We start from the raw sequence: 18,841 nt of genomic DNA, 5'->3' as shown, positions 1-18,841 counted from the left end.
TACAGTCTGCTTCGTAAAAAAAGTATTTCATAACAGGAGTGAGTGAAGTGGCGTGCAAAACCTGTGAACATAAACTCTCATATAAACTTTTTCTCTGTCTTCTGGAAACATGGGAGTTTAAGCAGGTCTTATGATCCACGAAAATGTTTTCCAGTATTTTCAGTCTCAGCATCTTTCAGTTTGAGTACTTCTAAGAAAACAAAATGGATGAACGAGCAAACGTTTTAGTGTTTCTCTACCAGTTTCAGTCCCGGCAGTGTGAAAGGGCTTTATAACTGCGGTTTAAAACGTATGTGGAAAACAACTGTGATTTCTGTTATCATGTCCAAGGAAGTTTCCTGGCAAGAACTGTGTATTCTGATAATGGTTATAGAGACAATAGAGACAAAGTTGTAAAATAAATACAATTATTGAAGTTAGAGTTTGACTGGTTGTTGAATATGAGTAAACAACAATCTGAATGTTTGAAATGTATAGAACTATTTGCAAATATATTATTGAGAGATGCAGTTGTTAGAGGGACTTAAAACAGCCATGAATAGATAGATTGGAAACGGACAACTGGACCAACAACACAGGATAAAACCAGTTGACCTATTCATTTGGTCTGTAATCGAGACGTGTAAGCATACAGAAGTTACCTTGTGCCAGACATAATTATACTTTAAAGCAGGGGTGGGGAACCTTTTTCCTATCGAGGGCCATTTCAGTTTTCATACCGGCCCTCAGGGGCCATGACATTTTTTTTTAAAGGTAAGCAGCTCACAACATAATTTTTTATGGCCTCTTAAACTTAATTGCAATAACCTTAAATGTCCTGACTATTAATTCATGTTTTAGCCAATTTTAATTTCATCCATCTCAGTGTATGTTAGTATTTTAATCCAATTAATTGTCTGTTTCTGTTGGTTTTTATATTCACTGATGTTTAGCTGTTTAAGCAGTAAATAACCTATAATAATACCTTAAATCATTTCAGAGCATTCTGATGTGAAATAATAAAAAAAAAAAATCAGCTCTCACAAATCTCATATATCAGCTTTAAATCACTCAGAAATGACAGATCTGAGTTGTCTCATATAAGGTTGTCTACTATCAATCTGAGGTGAAATTGTTGAGTGGAAACAGGGAGTTTTCTTTTGAAAGCAGGCTGAATATATCTCCGATGTCATTTTTGGAGTGATTTAAGAGGGCCATATCTGTTTATTTTCACATCAGAATGCTCGGAAATGATTTGAGGTACATTATAAGGTTGTCTACTGTCAATCTAAGGTGGAAAAAAATAAACTTACTTCAGCATCATTATAATATCAGTGTGACCTAATGCGATGGCTGTAACTGCTTCTCCTTGGTGAGACGTCTGATGTCAGGTGGCAGTGATGATGTTGCCACTCTCAGCTGGTTGTCCAGGTTTGGGTCAGTCAGTCTTGAGCGGAGCCGAGTCTTTGCAAGAGTCAGTTTTGAAAAGAAAAACTGGAAATCTCTTGCAGAGTCCTTCAATGATTTCTCAGTGTCTTGTGCCATGTCAGTCTAAGACGGTTCTCTGAGATAAACTGACAACTCACAAATTCATCTTCGGCATGAGGTTTCAGCTTCTTAGCAATTAGCTCACTCACAACGACAAAGCTAGCCTTCGTTATGTTGTCCTGGTCTGCTCACGGTTTGGATAAAACTGCTTGCTGGCCAATCAAACCTCAGAGTGGCAACTTTATCCACGCGCACATCCTTTCAATGCCTCCAGTTTTGCATGTTTCGCGCAATAAGTTTTGACGCTCAAGGTTTGAGTTTTGAGCCGAAGCGTCCCCACAAACCAGGCACACGAACTTGCCTTTCACTTTCACAAAGAAGAATTAATTTGTCTATTTATCCTTGAAAGAGCGACACGCCGCACCAACTTTTCTTTTCTTACTTGCCATCCCCCATTTTAGCCAATGTGAGTCTCCTCTCGTTGTTGTCACCTGTCAATCACTGAGGACATGACACGATGAGATGACACACGATGACAGTTACGCTGATGTTGTGTTCAATGACCTCGGCCATGGCCCGGAACGACAGACCCCTGCCCCGGGGGCATGTAATTGCACATTTTGTTAATGTATTTACAGATTGCCTCGCGGGCCGGCCCGGAGGCCGGAGGTTCCCCACCCCTGCTTTAAACCAAGTCAATTTGCCTATTGCCAGTTTAAAATGAATGATAAAAAACATAATATACTGTTGCATATTTGGAAAGAAAAACAATCTGAGAAAGCAAACTTCAATGATGGTGAGAAATATTAGTTTTAGTCATATATTCCTGGAAATGAAGAATATGATAAGGAAAAACCTGCAATCCCAACTTGCATACATTCTGCATACAAATGCACAGAAGCACAGATATGATCCGCTTACATACGGACACATACAGTATGTTGCCTCTTGCGTATGACCACCCACCCTCAGGTGAAGAATATTCACAAAATACCTGCATATGCAAAACAACACAAAACACATGGTACTGTACCTGCAAAACCTAGAAATGAGCAAACACACACACACTAATGTGCACACACACACACACAAAGCAGTGAGTTGTTTACCGCCTGCCTGCTTCCCAGCACTCTGGTTGACAAGTGCTGTTGACTTGTCAAACTGAGATTCTGTGCAGAGGGCTGTGCTGCACTTGTATCCACAGCAGGTTTGTGTTCTCTCGTCGGTAAACACAAATATCATCCACAATGTAAAAAATGTATCCAGGATTGATTCATTTGAGGATCTACACCCACTCAGGTCTGGGTGGCTCCCCTCCAAAAGAATTAAAGGATTACCAGCGATGCCTCTACCAGTGTTTCTTTTTTTCTTTTTCTTTTTTGGCGTTATATACCCTGACAATTCTCGTCTAATTGGTATTCACACGGACAAGCACAGTAAAAGGACTTTCACCTGTGCAGGGGGATGGAGAGCCAATGGTGCTAAAAGGAGAATACCTTTAAAGCTGATCTACGTTCAGGGTCCTCTAGGGTTTTATTTCAATCCTGGAGTCAAATGAGAAAAAATGGATTTCTCTCAGCATCACCCATGCTAATGAAAACATCTCTGCTGCAGGCCTATAAGGAACATGGTATTCTCAAGTCACAATCCAAGATTTCAGTTATTTCTCCTTTTAAGAACACTTTAATGAATATGATTTAGGATGATATTACGTAAGAATAAGTGAAGCTTAGAGCAGTGGTCAGTAAACTGGCTTCAGGTTGGAAAAGCATGATGGTAGGGACGATAGTAAGTGTAATTTGGCATCAGGGCTGTTTAGACCAAGCTGGACCAAGTAGGCCTGCTGGTGCTGACAGTGTGTAGATAAAATCACACAGAAAAAGGAAAAGTTCCAAATCAGCAAACGGAGTTCATGGAGATGAATCTGTTGCAAGCAGCTAAGCTACTTCTCATCCACAGACAGGAAGTCCCCAAAGTCATTAAAATGGGATAGAAAAAAACATCCACTGAGAATGCATGTTAATGATTTGTTTTGCATCACAACTGAGGAATCCATGTGAGGAAGTGGACCTTGAGGAAAAGTTCAGTCAAACGATTTCAAACATTTTGAGTTTTTGAGGGTCTGAAGACAACCAAATAAAGAACAAAAACAAAACAAGGAAATGGTAAATTGGGGTGGTCCACTGAGGGAGAGCTGATTTATAATCCAATTCATTGGGTTTTAGTGCAGAGCCACAGATCACCAGGAGATAATCTCACTGTTATTTAGTTCACTGTCCTCCAGGCCTCCCTGCAGTCCCTGATCCCCTCATTTCTGGAACCATTATCTCCCACAAATTATGCATATTTCTTCCATTTCTTTGCCTTATTTCAGACAAACTCATACGCACACAGATGGACTGGATGTTTGTTTTTGCTTTGGTTTATGGACGTGAAAGTTTGGTATCACAGGATGTCTGATGTGACTCCATTTGAAGCCTGTCCAGTGTGTTGTCTCACATCCTGTCTAGACTAAAAACATATTACATATTTTGTATTTTTTAATGAATTTAAGAGGTGTTGCCAGGTTTAGATGACTCATGCCTACTTCATTTCATACAGAGAGTTACTATAATTTCCAGTTTCTGCTGCCTTGTGCACACCACAGCTATAGTAGACAAACAGTATCATCAGTGTCACTTTCAGAATGCTTTGATGAATTATAAAAACTAGTGCAGTGCCTGTAGGAAATATGTAATCCCTATAGAAAAGTGAGGTTAAGTAGCTTTTTCATGGATGGCCAAATGAGGCTGTGTTTGAAGGTGGGACTTCAGGGATATTTAGGTTTGTTGTGAAATCCGACACTCCAGGGTATAATTGGCTGTTTTTGACTTGTTTTGATTTTGCCATTATATTTCACCTTAAAAACTATTTACTTGGTGTCATTGTTTTCAGCACAACCTCACATGTTTGACTGTACAGTTATTTTTTTATTTTGACATACAGTATCGTTAACACAATGGACCTAAAATCACAAAAAAAACATAAAATCCTAGTAGAAAAAGTTCAATTTTTTTACTGTGAAAAACCACAAATATGATTAACAAACCATTTTTTATTACTTATAATGCAAATATAAATTTGTTGTTTGCTAAATATGTGCATACATTTAAAAAAATGTACAAAGTTATATGTAACTATTTACATTTAAATGCAGGCAATGCTCAGGTCTGCCTGAGCTCCTTCCAGCTGAATGAAGAGCTGCACTGCCTGCTCCGCATTCAGCATCTCCTCATTGTTTTGAATCATTAAACACAAAAACAATTCCACTACACACTAAACACACTACACCAAACACTACATAACACACTAACTATACAGTCCAAACACACCAAATGTCACAAATCTCTCAACTCTCAATATGTCTCTATCACTGTCTCTACACCGACCGTCATTGCCTGTCATTCATCCGCCTACGTCCCTCCCACAACTTCCCATTCCTCAACAACCAAACTTGCTGCTTGGACATTTTGGTGACAAAAGCCTGGTTTTACCATTTCTTCCCACACCAGACACAAAGCAAACGTGACGGCAATGTTCGCGAAAAAGTGTGGCCACATGCTGACATATGCTCAACTCATCATGCTTAATTTACTACAGCATTTGGGAAGCCTGTAGTTGATTTTATTATGTAAATGTTTTACCAACATGTGATAGCAGGGACACTGTCATTCAAAACTAGCCTGCTACATTACTAAGGATGAATGTAACTATAGCTGAAAAAATAGTACAATAACGATAGAGACTATTCATCCCTGAACACCATGCAGTTCATGTAAGAGTTATGATGCAGTTGCATGATGTCTAAAGTCTTGAACAGCTCCTCTCTACAAGTAACTGTCAAAGACAGCTTCAGGACACACAACATGACAATATGTCATTTTCTGCTGCTTGGGATCTCTCAGTCAACACAGAAAAAGATCAAGTAAAATAACTTGGTAGTTAAACAGCCATTATTGCCCTATAGTTTTCTCTCAGACGATGCTTTGCTGTCAGTTTCTGCAGCTTCTCATGTGGCTTACACACACACACTATTCTCTAGCCATCCCCTCAACGTGCTCTGCTCTCTCTCTCTCACACACACACACACACACTCACACACACACACACACACACTTCTTACTTTTATCACTATTTCCCTATCAATATTATCTGCAACCTTGTTTCAAGTGATCTAACTGTTAAAAACACTAAATAGCCTACAGTATCTTCACTTTAATAATCAGTGTTTATCATAGAAACAGACAGCTGCCGCTGATGTATTGGGCCTCACAGTAATGTTAGAAGTCGTGAGTTGTAGAGTTTCTACAGTCTGCTGAGCGTCTACAGCCAGAGAAGGAGAAAGTGGACCGGTGGGTTAACGTTACGCTAAAAGCTAATCAGCCTTCACCTCAACGTGCTTCCCTGCAATAAAACTGGACTGAATTGAGTTTATACGTTTTTACTCTCTCACTCACACACACGGACTATTTCCATATTGATATTAGCGAGTGATTAACAAGCTCGTCTGGAGGGACTGCGAGTGAGCAGAGCTGCCGGTTATGTTTATATAACGTTAACAGGCTCACAGTAATGTTACTAGTAGTTGTGAGTTGTAGAGGACTGGGATGTTTATTACAATTTCGGGAGAGTCTGCTGCCTTAGCTTACCTTCGGAACCAAGCCCCCAGGAACAGCACTGGGCTATGAATCCAGTTTTACATGGTGGCTAAACTTTTTCTCCTCTCGGCTGTGTGTGTGAGCACTGTGCATGCACAGCTTTCACTACTAATTGGCTGTTACCCGCTCTGCCTGTAACCAATCAGATGGTGCTGTGGGTGGGACAATGCTGGAGACAGAGTAGGGGCAGCAGACAGAGAGGCTCGGCTGCATCACAGCCAAAATAACCCAGTTTTAAATTGATCTCTTATCGGCCGACGGATTAAAAAAAGGCCGATGCCGATATGCGTCAAAATGCCGGAAATCGGCCCGACCAATAATCGGTCAATCCCTATTGTTTACCCTAAGTCCGGTTTTGGACCTGCCGGTGCGTCCCTCGACTCGGGACTTGGGCCGCATGCGGTAGCGGCTAGCAGCTAGCTACACACGAACATCCAGATTCCGATTCCACTTTATTGTCCGCGCATCTCCGGATCTCCTCAGACCGGAACAAACTCGGCCCGGACTCATTTAGTCTTATTAATCCACAACAGTCAGTTTAGATGCACAGAATAGAACGGGACCAAACCGGCGGCAAAATCGCAGTCCAGCTCGCGCCGCTGCAGGTATAAATCTGCTTTTTTTCTTAAGGTATGTCGTGGAAGTGAGCTCTGCAGTGATTGGCTCTGGTGCACACGTGACTGTGGTGGCTCTGGTGGACAATGCTTGCAGAATTTGTAAAGCATTTGTGAAATAATTTATTAACGATATCATTGTAGTCCAAACAAATCTGACGTTGCACACTCTTGAACCAAATAGCAGCCATGTTGAAACTCTCAGGTCAGCCTGATCCTGATCCGCAGAGATATTTGAGGAACAGACACACACACACATACACATACACACACACACACACACATAAGATAATTGCATTAGAAAGGATGGATAAAGTCTGTTTTCAAAAAAAAAGAAAAACTCTTGGGACAGAGTGTTGTATTCTCTCCACTTGGAATCGTGTGAAACCATATCCTGTTGGTTTTCTGCTTATTTCTCTGTGCAAAAGACAGCAAAAGCAGGTCGTCAGCATCCATCAGCGCTCAGACGCATGTTCGGTGCCACAGTTTGCAGGATGTTGTTGTTCACGAATGTGGACACTCACATCTGCGTCATTATAGTTATCATTCTTGGTGAGGGTGTGGAGGGGAGGATGCTGAATGGGCCTATAGCACATCTGACTTCCGATAGGAGTTTTTGCTTATGCCATCTTGCACAGGTGTATAGGTCTAATATAATCTTAATAGGAAGTGGGAGTTAAAATGCTTTGATTTTCCATGGCAATCTGTATTTAAAATGGTTGTAATGAGCAAAGAAACACAATCACCAGAAGGATCCAGCAGCACTTTGGGTCAAATGTAGTTTTTTAATGCTTTTGAGCTGTGAGCATGGGAATCCTTCCTGTCATAACCTTCCATCCCACTTGATGTCAAGGCAGGCTTAGCCTAATGAGCGTCCGACGTCGGCTGTCACGCACAAACTTATCTTCCGCCCTTGCGAAGCCCACGGACGCCGCCCTTGAGCCTACATTCACTTCAGTGTTATTTACGGCAGTACTTCACATCAGGTCGATGCCAGATCCTGTTGACGGACAAACATTTTAAGCTTTATTTGTGGCAGTAAGAGATAGTCATGAATACAAAGGCGAGCTGAGTGGTCTCCCCTCTCAGGAAAGCCCTTATCGTGGAAAGTAAAATTGAGAGGTGTCCTCATACAGTCGCATTTGTTGCAGAGTATGACCCACATGTGTCCTGTGCATTTATGTATATGCATCTGTGTGCAGTGAGTATAGAAACGGGATTCAGGCTTAGCGGAGATGGAAATAAAAGCTTTTTTGTATGCTGTTAGAGTCTTAAAGAAGATTACCATATAAATTAGAGCGGCAATTCAAGGCACGGAGCACAGAAATCCCTCCTGTCACAAATTAATCAGCTGAACGACCGACCGGACGCAGACAGACCGTGTTCTCCTCCCTCTCTCAAAGACCCAGAGGAAATAACTCCCTCTCCCTCATCTCTCAGCCTCTCTCCCTCACTCTCTTATCCCAATGTGGTCGGGTTCTTTCGTAATTGGTCTCCCCTTCTCTTCCTGTCTCTCTCCTGTCCTCTTTGCCTTTCTCTGCCGCTCCTTTTTTTATTGCACTCTTTCTCTCCATTGCCTGCCCTCTCAGCATCACTCCCTCTACCTCTCTGGTGAGCATTTTGAATCAGGATCACAGTGGGAAGTCAAGCTGCCTGCCTCGCTAGCTACAGATTCAGCTGCTGCACACACAAGTGGAGACAAAGGCTCATTCGCTAACACGCATGCACAGTTTGCCTGGCGTGGCACAAAGACACAAACAAGGTTGTCGCCCTCTGCTATACAGCGTCTCCCCCTCTTTTCGGTTCAATAATTGTTTGTATGTATTTATTCACAATTGTAAATGTAATGTGCATGTTTTTTCATCTGCTAGCCCCTGTCCAGTGCATAAACTCAACAAAATGTAGCAGGTCAAGCAGATGTGTTGTTACATCGCAGCAGATGTTTCAGTCTAAAACATACATGTTTACCTACTGGTATTGGTTCCAGTCATCATATTCAGAAGATCCTGTTGGGACCATGAACTGTGTAAAATTTTATGGTAATCCATGAAATACCATTCGGGAGCAAAGTGATGAGCCAACCGACTGATGTTAGCATCCCTAGAGCCTCTTGGCTGAAGGATAGCGACAGAGAACCAATTAAAATGCCTCTGCCTTTAGTATTTGGCGAGAGGAGGCCATCAGATTGCTAAAAATTCCTAGTGAGGATACAGCATACAGCCAAACAGTTCAGAATGAAAACAAAAGCAGCAAACAGCATTATATGAAAGAAAAGTTCAAAATGTGTGAGGTGGCGCAAACCAGCTCATTATAGGTGTTTGGGCAAACTGGGTGCCATTTTAAGCAACAGACAGGCTCCCACGGCCCCAAGCGTCCTGTATTCAGTGTTTCTGAAAGACCAACAAAACAATAACTCCACTGGTTCCATTGTAAGACTTCTTATTTTTCACCAGAGAACACTTTATAAAACCAGATACAACAATCAATAACAAAAAATTAAATATGCTGTTTAAGAACATAATTATAATATGCACACAAAAAGCATCAGGGACGACTAATTGAAATTGGTGAGTTCTAAAACAGTGACATCTAAAAGAAGCAACAGATGTGCACTGGGCCGATCCCTGAGGGAGAGCATTCCAGATGTTGGGGCCAGCCACACTGAAGGCTCTGTCACCCACAGTGCAAAGTCTGGAAGGGGGAGTTGAGAGTAGACAAGTACTGGAGCGACATGTGGTGTTTAGCTGGAAGCTAATTTCACTTGTTGAATGAAAGGTGTGGCATACTCCCTGGCTAGTAGTTAAGCAAATGTTCATGTTATGATATGTGAAATGTCGATTTTTATATGATGGTTTGACAGGAAACCAGTATACTGCTGAAACTGCCTTGTGAATTTATACCCACATCTCAGGTCGTTTATAGCTCCATTTGCACACAGACAGTCAGGCAAGCCTCTGAATGAGTTTTTCATCAGGCAGAAAAAGGCGAAAATAGGTGGAAGGGGTTTAGTTTGAGCATGATGCTTTTTTACAGAGGAGAGCGTGGTGAATCCCTGATCCAGGACTCCATAAGCCTGAGGTTCTCTTGTTAGGTCAGGACAGAGAGGACACTTCACAGGTCACAGACCTGTCTTCTCCATGTTGAAGGCATATTCAACAATTCTACATTAACAATTGCCACTGTACCAGCTGTGCTAGAAGTAGTAGTGTGACTCGAACTGGGTATGAAAAGTCATTTTGTTCACCTTAAACTTCCTGGAAAGCTCATCCTGACGTTCGGCAGGGTAAATGTAAAAGCTCTCAGGGTCTGAATATAGGTTGCATCACGAGTGCCGTTTAAGGCAACAATTCAGTATAAAAATGTCAGACAGTTAGTTGTAGAGGGATTTTTTTTCCCAGCTTGCATGTCGCTCAGGCTTCACTGTGGCTGAAGGGAACTTTGTGATGCTGTGTGATCTGGAAACACTGACAGCAGATCAATCTTTCAGTGTGTCAGCTTTGATCTACAGCTACTGATCGTGGTGTACATTAGCTTGACATGATTTATAAACTATTGATTATTATATATTATTATTATACAACTATTTTTGTTTAAATGCACTGAGATTCTAAAAACAGTCATTACTGATAAGAAACTTCATTTTTTGCAAGTCCAAGTCAAGTCTCAAGTCTTATGGTCGTAATGAGCGTTTTGTTAACTGCTGCATGCCATTCGGTCTGCTTAGAACACTGCATAGTTATATCTGTGGAATTCAAAGCAGGATCATCACTCCTTTATCTTTTAGCATAGAGTTTTATCAGCACTGATTAGGTGTCTCGTATATGGTCCCTTTAAACAGGCTATCGCAATAAAATATGAAAAAAATGAACACAATGAAAGCTTTCATTTAATAATTAATAACAGTATTTAGTTAGCTAAATACAAAACACCACTGTAGCCAAATGATCTGAAATATACTGCAAGTCTATAAACTGGTAATATTATAACATACAGTTCATTTTATTGTAGTGTTTTGCTATCTTAGGTCATTTTCTTACAGACCAGAACATTTTTTTGGGTACAGTTGTCAGTGTTGTACAGTGAGCATCAGCTGAAGTGTTTGTGTTGTGGAATGTAATGTTGCTTTTCTCTAAGACTGTTTGCTTACCGTCAGTTCTAGGTTTACACATAAGCAGCACGCTGTACTAAATGTGTTTGGCAGCATTGGTTCAAGTCAATTAAACTAATTGTAAAAGGCACTGCAGTTGACTTTCTTATGATAGAACATCAGTTATCAGTGATTCACTTATTAGCTGTATAGCACAGCCTTCTCATGCTTCACATGTTTCACTGTTTAGGTTAGTGAAGAATAATTCTGAACTTAAAGTGAACTGACCCCTGACCTGCTGTTGATCCTGAGCTAAACATGTTTGCTAACCGTCCCTCGGTGCTTAGGTTAACTTTCACATCACAAAGTGACTGACTTATCCGGCTGTGTTTCAGCTGCCTGAGAAAGTTTGATGTGGTCGATCCATTGTCTTCTGTGTTCATTCCGCATAACGTCACATTTGGCGATTCTTTTGTTTGCTCCCTGCATGTAGTATCCATAGGCGATGCTTAAGACAAATGGGAGCCCAGCAGCGGTTGTTGTGCTCGTCTACCTGGCTGCTCGCAGCGCACACCAGATGTGTACGGTTATGCATGAGCTCGTCAGACATTTTCTTAATGTTGATTTATGACCAATTTAAAAAAAATGAAAATTGTTCACAAGTCCCAAATCTCAAGTCTGAGTCGATGCTCAAGTCAAGTCACTAAGTGTGCGACGTAAGCAAGACTCGAGTCCCCAGCTCTGCTCAAGGTTAGCCGTATGTTAAGTTCTACTGCCAGCATACACGAATCCCGTCTGAAGCTGCTTGTGTGGACGACAGGTTAAGTGAGCTGCTGAGGCAACAGCATGGTATCTGCCCTTTCTGACTCACAGAGCGCTGTGCTTTCTTTAACTTCTTTATTCCCCAGTGAAATCAGCATGCCGTCAGAAGCTGTGGTTCCACTTGTCATTACAATGCAACTTTTTTTCATCCCGTCGCAGCAGCACACATCATTGCAAGTGACAGGTCTGGATTGCTCACATCGGTGTCAGCCCTTTAGAGGCAGATATGGAAGTTGTCAGGCTCACACTGTGATGGGTGACACTGTGCAGTCTGGATGCACTCCCGTCAAGATACTCACGCAGTTTTGCCAAGCCAAAGTGATCAAAAACGACAGCTTTAGTTAGGGACTGTAGATTACAACAAGGCTGGCTATATAAAAAGTTGTGGATTAATTACAAAATTCAAACAGTTAAGGATTTGTGCCTCAAACTCATATATAGCACTGATACTACATATAATAAACTGTATGTACAACCTGGACCTATATCTGCTATACGTATATACCTACTATATATAAAAACTGCTATATTGTATCAAAAAAGAAGAAACAATATGAAGCAAATATAGGAAATAAAGGACTTTAAGCGACAGAAAACAAACTACAACATTAAGAGGAAAATTACACAAAAAGACATTAGTGTATTTGCGTGTCTGAATTAAAAAACAAAAAACAAACTTGACCAGAGTTAATTATAAAAACATACAGCAGCTGTGTTCCCCGAAGTTACGCTGGGCTCATCAACTTATTTTCTACTTCATTTAAAATGGGATTTTAGTGCAGCTTCTCAGGCTCAACCTGTTTCATAATTGCAGGTAAATATCTTTCATCCATTAACACAAGATTGAAGCTCATTGCTGTGGAAGTGATTTGAATTACCTCAAAAAGTATGAATAGAATATTACTGGAGTGCTTCTTTCTTTCTTTCTTTCTTTCTTGATTGAAACTGAATGAGTGAACACTGTAACAGCACAGCAGAAATCCTGCAGAGCTTTCTTCTTTTATTTCCCCCTAAACCAACTCTGGTTGACCTTGACACACTCAACAGTATACTGCTTACCTGCACTATTTCCTGGTGTTAATGACAATGTCATAGAAGGACTCAGACTGAATCAACATCATTCCTTGCCATGGCCGAGGCTCATTAAGGCAAAGCTGCAGTCATGTGTGGACTCAGTGATTACCAGTGATCAATGTTCTGCTCATTATAAAAACAAGGATTAAAGCTTATATCAAGGGCTCCAGTTCCAGAGGACGATAAATATGTTCCACAATTGATAGCGGCTGAAAAAATAAAGTATATGTGTATGGTGTATGCCATGCAGACATGCATACATTAACTACTATGTTATATTATGTCAAGAAAATACAGTAACTCAGCGATGTGCGGCCCCTGCCCATGGAGTCATTGGCACACCTTCGTGGTAGGCTCACAGGTTTGGTTAGGTGTAGGAAAACACTGGTTAGAGTTCGAAAAACATTGCAGTGTGGCTTTGAATATCTGTTTTGCTCATGTGACATAAGTCATGGACATGAGTAAGTAAAAATAACACACGAGCAGCGGTCAGCTGGAATAAAATCACATTTTTGTTTAATACATCAATCCGCTCTATCTTCCTCCTCAGCCGTTTGTTGTTGCTCTTTAAAACTAATTCACCGGAGTGCCCCAGCTGTTCAGCTGTTTTCACAGTCGAACTATGCAGTGTTTTTTCTGATGAGGATAAGCTGACTTAACTGCATGAAGGCTGCATGCCTTTAGATCTTGCCTTAGATTTTGGAGGATACATCGATATAGTAAAAAAACAAAACAAAAAAAGCCTATTTATGTAACTGTCACTGTTCACACTCATTATCAATAACCATGTCATAAAAGGAATAAACATTCTGGCAGAGTGTGACATCGGTGATCCCCCCCCCCCCCCCCAATTAAAAAAACTGGAGCAATTAAAGGAGGTGGCGAATGATTCAACAGCCTTACAGACCCACTCTACCCACTGGGATGACTCATGGCGTACGTACGCAGTGATTGTCATAGGTGGGTGGTCTGTCTTATGACAAAGCACCCTGCTGTCCTCAAGGTCAGACCATCAGTGTGCGCTGTTTGAAGACGCTACCGCACGTCACTTCAATACAAGCAACTCCAGAAGGTGCTTATGTCCACTGATTGCCTGTTGAGATTTACAGTAACTGCAAGACTCAGAATCTGTCAATTATTTGTGAGAGTTAAGGCTTTTGATTAGTGCACGGTAAACACACAAACACACACAGAAAGCTGGAGGATGTATTTCTTTAAGCCCCAACCGGCACACGCTGAACTTTGATTTCTTCGGAAAGGTGAAGTCCAGCAAATTGTAGGATAAAAAAACAACAGTGACTTTTTAAAAATGTCCTTTCTCTAAAGGTCTCATATACAGAATACACTTAAAACACTCCAAAGTACATGATGAGAAGGGAGGAACAAATGGGGGAAAAAAGAGATCAAAAAGCCAACAGAGAGATGTGCTGCCATGTTACGGAGGAACGGGATGGGAATGGAAATGCGGTGCAAATGAGAGATGGGAAATGGCTTCAGAGCCGAAGAGAGATAGCCAACGTGTCCATTTCCCCTCCCTCCATATAACAGTGCATTCATAACCTCCTGCTGCCACTCATGATGTAAGGCTGAGGCAATTAACCTCCTTCATCTGTCATACACTTGTGGCTTTGTGAGTGCACGGCTGTGTGTAGAGCTTGGATGCATGTGCTGGTACGTGCCTGCTGACACGCATTCGAGCAAGGCCACATTTAGTGTTTGCTTTGCGTGCACGAGGCCATGTTTGTGTGTTTGTCAGCATGGGTTTCCAGATCAAAAGATACAATCCCGCTGCCTTTTACCTCGGGGAGATGATGTCATTCTCTACACAGCAAGAAGTGAGGCTGGAGAACAGCTGACTTTACTCACAATAATAAAAAGCGATCCTTTACTCGCAGCTGCAGCATGACATCATGTGTAAATTATTACATTTCACAATAACTGGTTTGTAACCCACAGTCCTTTTTTTTACTTTTTAAAATCATTGCCACTGATGCCTACGAGTCTCATCCTTTGCAGAAGGTCGTTTGTGCTCGTTAAACATACACATAATTGTATTTCCTTTGAGCAGGTTTACTCTGGGGCCACTTCTGAAAAAGAGTAGTTTGGATGCAACATAGTAAGCGGATGAAAGTGGATAATTATGTTCTTGATCGCAAACCCATTCCCTTTTTTTTTTTTTTTTAGTTTTTTAGGGCTTTTTTTATTGTGCTGATTAAATGTGCGGCCAAAAAAAGTAGAACAGTCAGAGTAACGTGAGCATGCGTGTTTACAGGAAATGGTTTCTGTGTGGCAAAACAAGTTCCATAACAATGAGATTTTGCATGCTGGGCTCCAACAATTTAGCCACGGGATATCGAATGCATTATTCAGTGAATTTATTCAGATTTTTGCAGGAAGAGATTCATATTTTAATCACAGAACGCAACGGCAGTGTTCAAGAATAAACCAGTCTTTTATTGACATGGATTACAGCCAGCACCAAACTAAAACACTTGCAATGATTCAGACGTGCGTATCCATGCAATAATTATGTAGGGCAGGTTCAGCCAAAGTACAAAACAGCACACCCAAAGACTTATGTGTGGTTCCACTTGGACCATTACATTGGAAAAAAGTAGACGAATAGCTCAAAATTGTCGCTAACAAATTTATCATCATGAACTGCAAAGGGTAGGATATATATATTTTTTTAGAATTTTGTACAAACCCTTTTTTAAAAACATGATATATATTTTCACAGTGCAGACAAGAAAAACATTTAGTTTTGAAAAAGGAAAAAACTGCTTGGGAGACGATTAGCAGTTCTTTCTCCGTAAATGTTGTCACATTCTGCCAGGCTAACGTTAGCTAAAACCCAGGGGGTTGGGGGGCTGATTTATTTAGTTGATATATCTTGTGCAAATAAAATAGGTTTGTAGAAATAAAGCTAAAAAAAGAAATTGTGGTTGAATGAGCTGTTAACTTTAGGTATTGAGGCTTTTTACTGACCAGCAACAGCTAGCCAAGCCGCAGCTAGCATTTGTTTACGAACATGATGTTCTCATGAAGTCGCAGCCTGTCCTTGTTCATAACTCTAACCCATTACTCTCAGATTTAAAGATTAGTTTGCTTGCTAAAAGATACAGCATATAAATACAATATATTTTGAAGTTGTTTGAGGGTTTACTGTCACCATTTCCCCTTTTTCCAGTCACAGCGCTAACCTTTTGCGCTACATCTCGCAGCTAAGCTAATGCAGTAAAGCACTGCCCTTCTATTGTACTGTAGGTGAAACATTAAACAAGCTTGTATTATTCACATTTGAGTCTTTAGTAAGAAAAAGAGAGACAATATGAGAAAGAAAAAGCACAGCAACGTTCGCTGACTCACAGATGTGAAAATCAAGGTCAGCTAGAATTGTTACGTGTCACCTCGAACGTGAAGGTTATCAAAAACCCAGCACGCCGCCACTGCCTTCTTGAGCAGCAGATAAGATGAGACAGAGAGAAGACGCTTTTGCTAACGCGATAGTCCCAGCTAATTACCATCATAAAGCTAGAAGCCAGTCATTTAGAAACTCCTTTCCGACGGCGGACACTGCCGCTTCAACGCGCCACATAAACACACCATGTCCGAGCGGCTGATGGAGTTAAGACTGATTTGTCAAAGGGGGGCTTACATGCGCATGCACACACACACATACACACATACACACAAGAACAAACTCATACAAACCCACAAAGACAGATAACAGAAGCTGTAATTACACAGTCGCTGTTCAGCCGAGGGTGAACAACACTGCGCTAAAGAGACAACGCCTTATTCCAGACACACACATACACACACACACAGATCCAAGGATATGATGTTTTACCACTGCTACAGCTATAATTACAACCATTGAGGAGATGGCTAGTTAAGTACAGATATGATGAGGGGATGCACACGATCAAATGTACAAACATGTAATTGTATGAGTGAATGGATTAGGCTGTAGACAGTTAACAAGATGAAAGTCAAGAAGAATTGCGACGCGTTTTGTCGATCCCTCAAGGTTATCACAATATGTGTGTATGATCGTGTGTGTGTGTATGTGTAAAACCACTCAAGAAATCAAAGTGTTTTGCAGCAAACTGTGTTGATTTCCCTCTTCTCCTCTCAGTCCTTTCCTTTTAAGGCTCAGTCTGATGTGTGTGTGTGTGTGTGTGTGTGTGTGTGTATGTGTATGTGTGTTGGGGGGGGGGGTGTCTCTAGAGAGGCGGAGCTTTTTGTCTATTAAGTTTCCAGTATGTGTGTGTTTTTGTGTGGCAAGTGACAAAAAGAGGGAACAGTAATTGGTAGGCAGGAGAAAAGCTCACTCCATTTTCTTGGTTGGCTGGCCATCGCATGTATAATTCAGGTGAGGATTAAAAACAGGGGAGAGGGGCAGTGGAATTTAGTGTAAGTGATTTACTGCCTTAGTACTTCTTTTCTTTCTTTATTTATTTTACACCGCTTTCTAAACCCGCAAAATTCAAGGTTATGTTTTGAAATCTCTGAACAACATTTGAGAGGCCTCACCCCTGAGCAATCAAACACGCGGGACATTAATTGGAGATTATCTGTTCACAATCACCACCAGCAATTTACGTGAACCCTTATCATTTAGAAAATAAATAAATAAATGGCAATATCTACAGAAGCCCTGAAAGGCAAGTGAGGAAAAAAAAAAAAAAAAAACAGAACACAGAAGGAACCTCCACCTCCATCCGGCCCATGACCAGAATCATTTTTTGTAGTTGTTTGATACTAATTGAAACCTTCATATGCAATTGACATAAAAAACACAATTCTGTTCATAAAAAGCAAGTTGTAATGCAATGTGTTCAGGTAGTAATGCAGTTTTTTTGTCAAAAATGCGTCTTCAGAGCAAAACTGTAGACAGCCTCCAACAGTTTGTAATTGTAGCATCCATCTTGGACCATTTGTTTTTTTTCCTGAAAAGGAAAATGACAGGGGAGGGCGATGGGCAAGTAATGTAATCAGTAGTACTTTAATGCTGCAGTGGCCCTCCTACGGGATGACAATACCAGTGGCCAGTAGCTAAGCTGACTTGAGTTTGAGACTCACTTAATGTTTTTAAGTCATAAACACATATAGAGAAAACAGTCGATCAGACTTAATTTAAAAAACTACAGATTCCATATTTTGCCTTTTTCCTTATGTGCATTTCGGGGCTTTCTTAATATCTGTCATGAAAATAAAACAGTAAACGGTTAAGTGCTGCTGAGGGCTAGACAAACCTGTCGGTAAGCCTCAGCTCCAAAGGTAAACTGTTTTTACAAGAACAGAACAAAGCCAGCCATTTGCCAAGAAGGAGAGAGAGCACAACACCTTGAAGCGTGTCGCCTTTAATCCTTAAGGTGCCTTTATGAAAAGGAACAGAGAGAGAGAGAATAATATGCACAGCCTAGTCACATGTGTCCGAGAGAGCAGAACACAGTGGACAGCGCCACATTAACATCAGCGAGGAACACAGGTATTCACGCTGCCAATACATTGTTGGCACGAATATTAAGACAAGAAAAGAAAAAGATAATCACAAGATAACAAATGCACGAGGTGAAACAGTGTCTATAAAATAGGGTTTTGATTTGATTTGTAAAGATAAAGCAGCAAAAGAACTACATTTACTCAGTGTGCTATTCTCTGCCATTTTGATGTATATCAGACACTGCCCAAAGTGAGCAGGTGAATGGTGAATGTGTTATGCCAGGTGAATAAGGTGATATGCGTTATGCCAGGTTAAGTCTACACTATACCTGCCCCACACATATTTGTAGGGCATCGAAACACAAACGTGGGGGACGGTGGTCCATCACTATGTCCCTCACTGTGCATAAATGCAGACACCAACTGACATGGCATCTGAGACACCTTGCAATGTCTCGACAGTGAGACTGCCGTTTCGGAATCAGTCGTCCTCCACGATGAATTCCGTGTGTGTGTGTTCACTCACATTGACCCACAGGAGCATGTAGCGGTCTCTAACTGTGAACATGGCAAAGGACATGTCGCTGATGTTGTTGGCTCCACGAGGTAGAACTGCGAAAGAGAGGAAA

The 18,841-nt window shown here is 41.1% G+C and overlaps 1 protein-coding gene across 11 annotated transcripts in view; it reads left to right on the top strand.

The window, feature by feature from the left end:
* Positions 1–18,841, top strand: part of ctnnd2b (catenin (cadherin-associated protein), delta 2b) — a 190,282-nt gene that overhangs the window by 136,425 nt on the left and 35,016 nt on the right. The gene's annotated exons all lie outside the window — the stretch shown is intronic.

The sequence above is a fragment of the Acanthopagrus latus genome, chromosome 21, assembly GCF_904848185.1.
Source record: "Acanthopagrus latus isolate v.2019 chromosome 21, fAcaLat1.1, whole genome shotgun sequence".
Classification (NCBI taxonomy): Eukaryota; Metazoa; Chordata; class Actinopteri; order Spariformes; family Sparidae; genus Acanthopagrus; species Acanthopagrus latus.
Note: the sequence above shows the minus strand (reverse complement) of the source record. Positions and strands in the feature narration are given on the sequence as shown.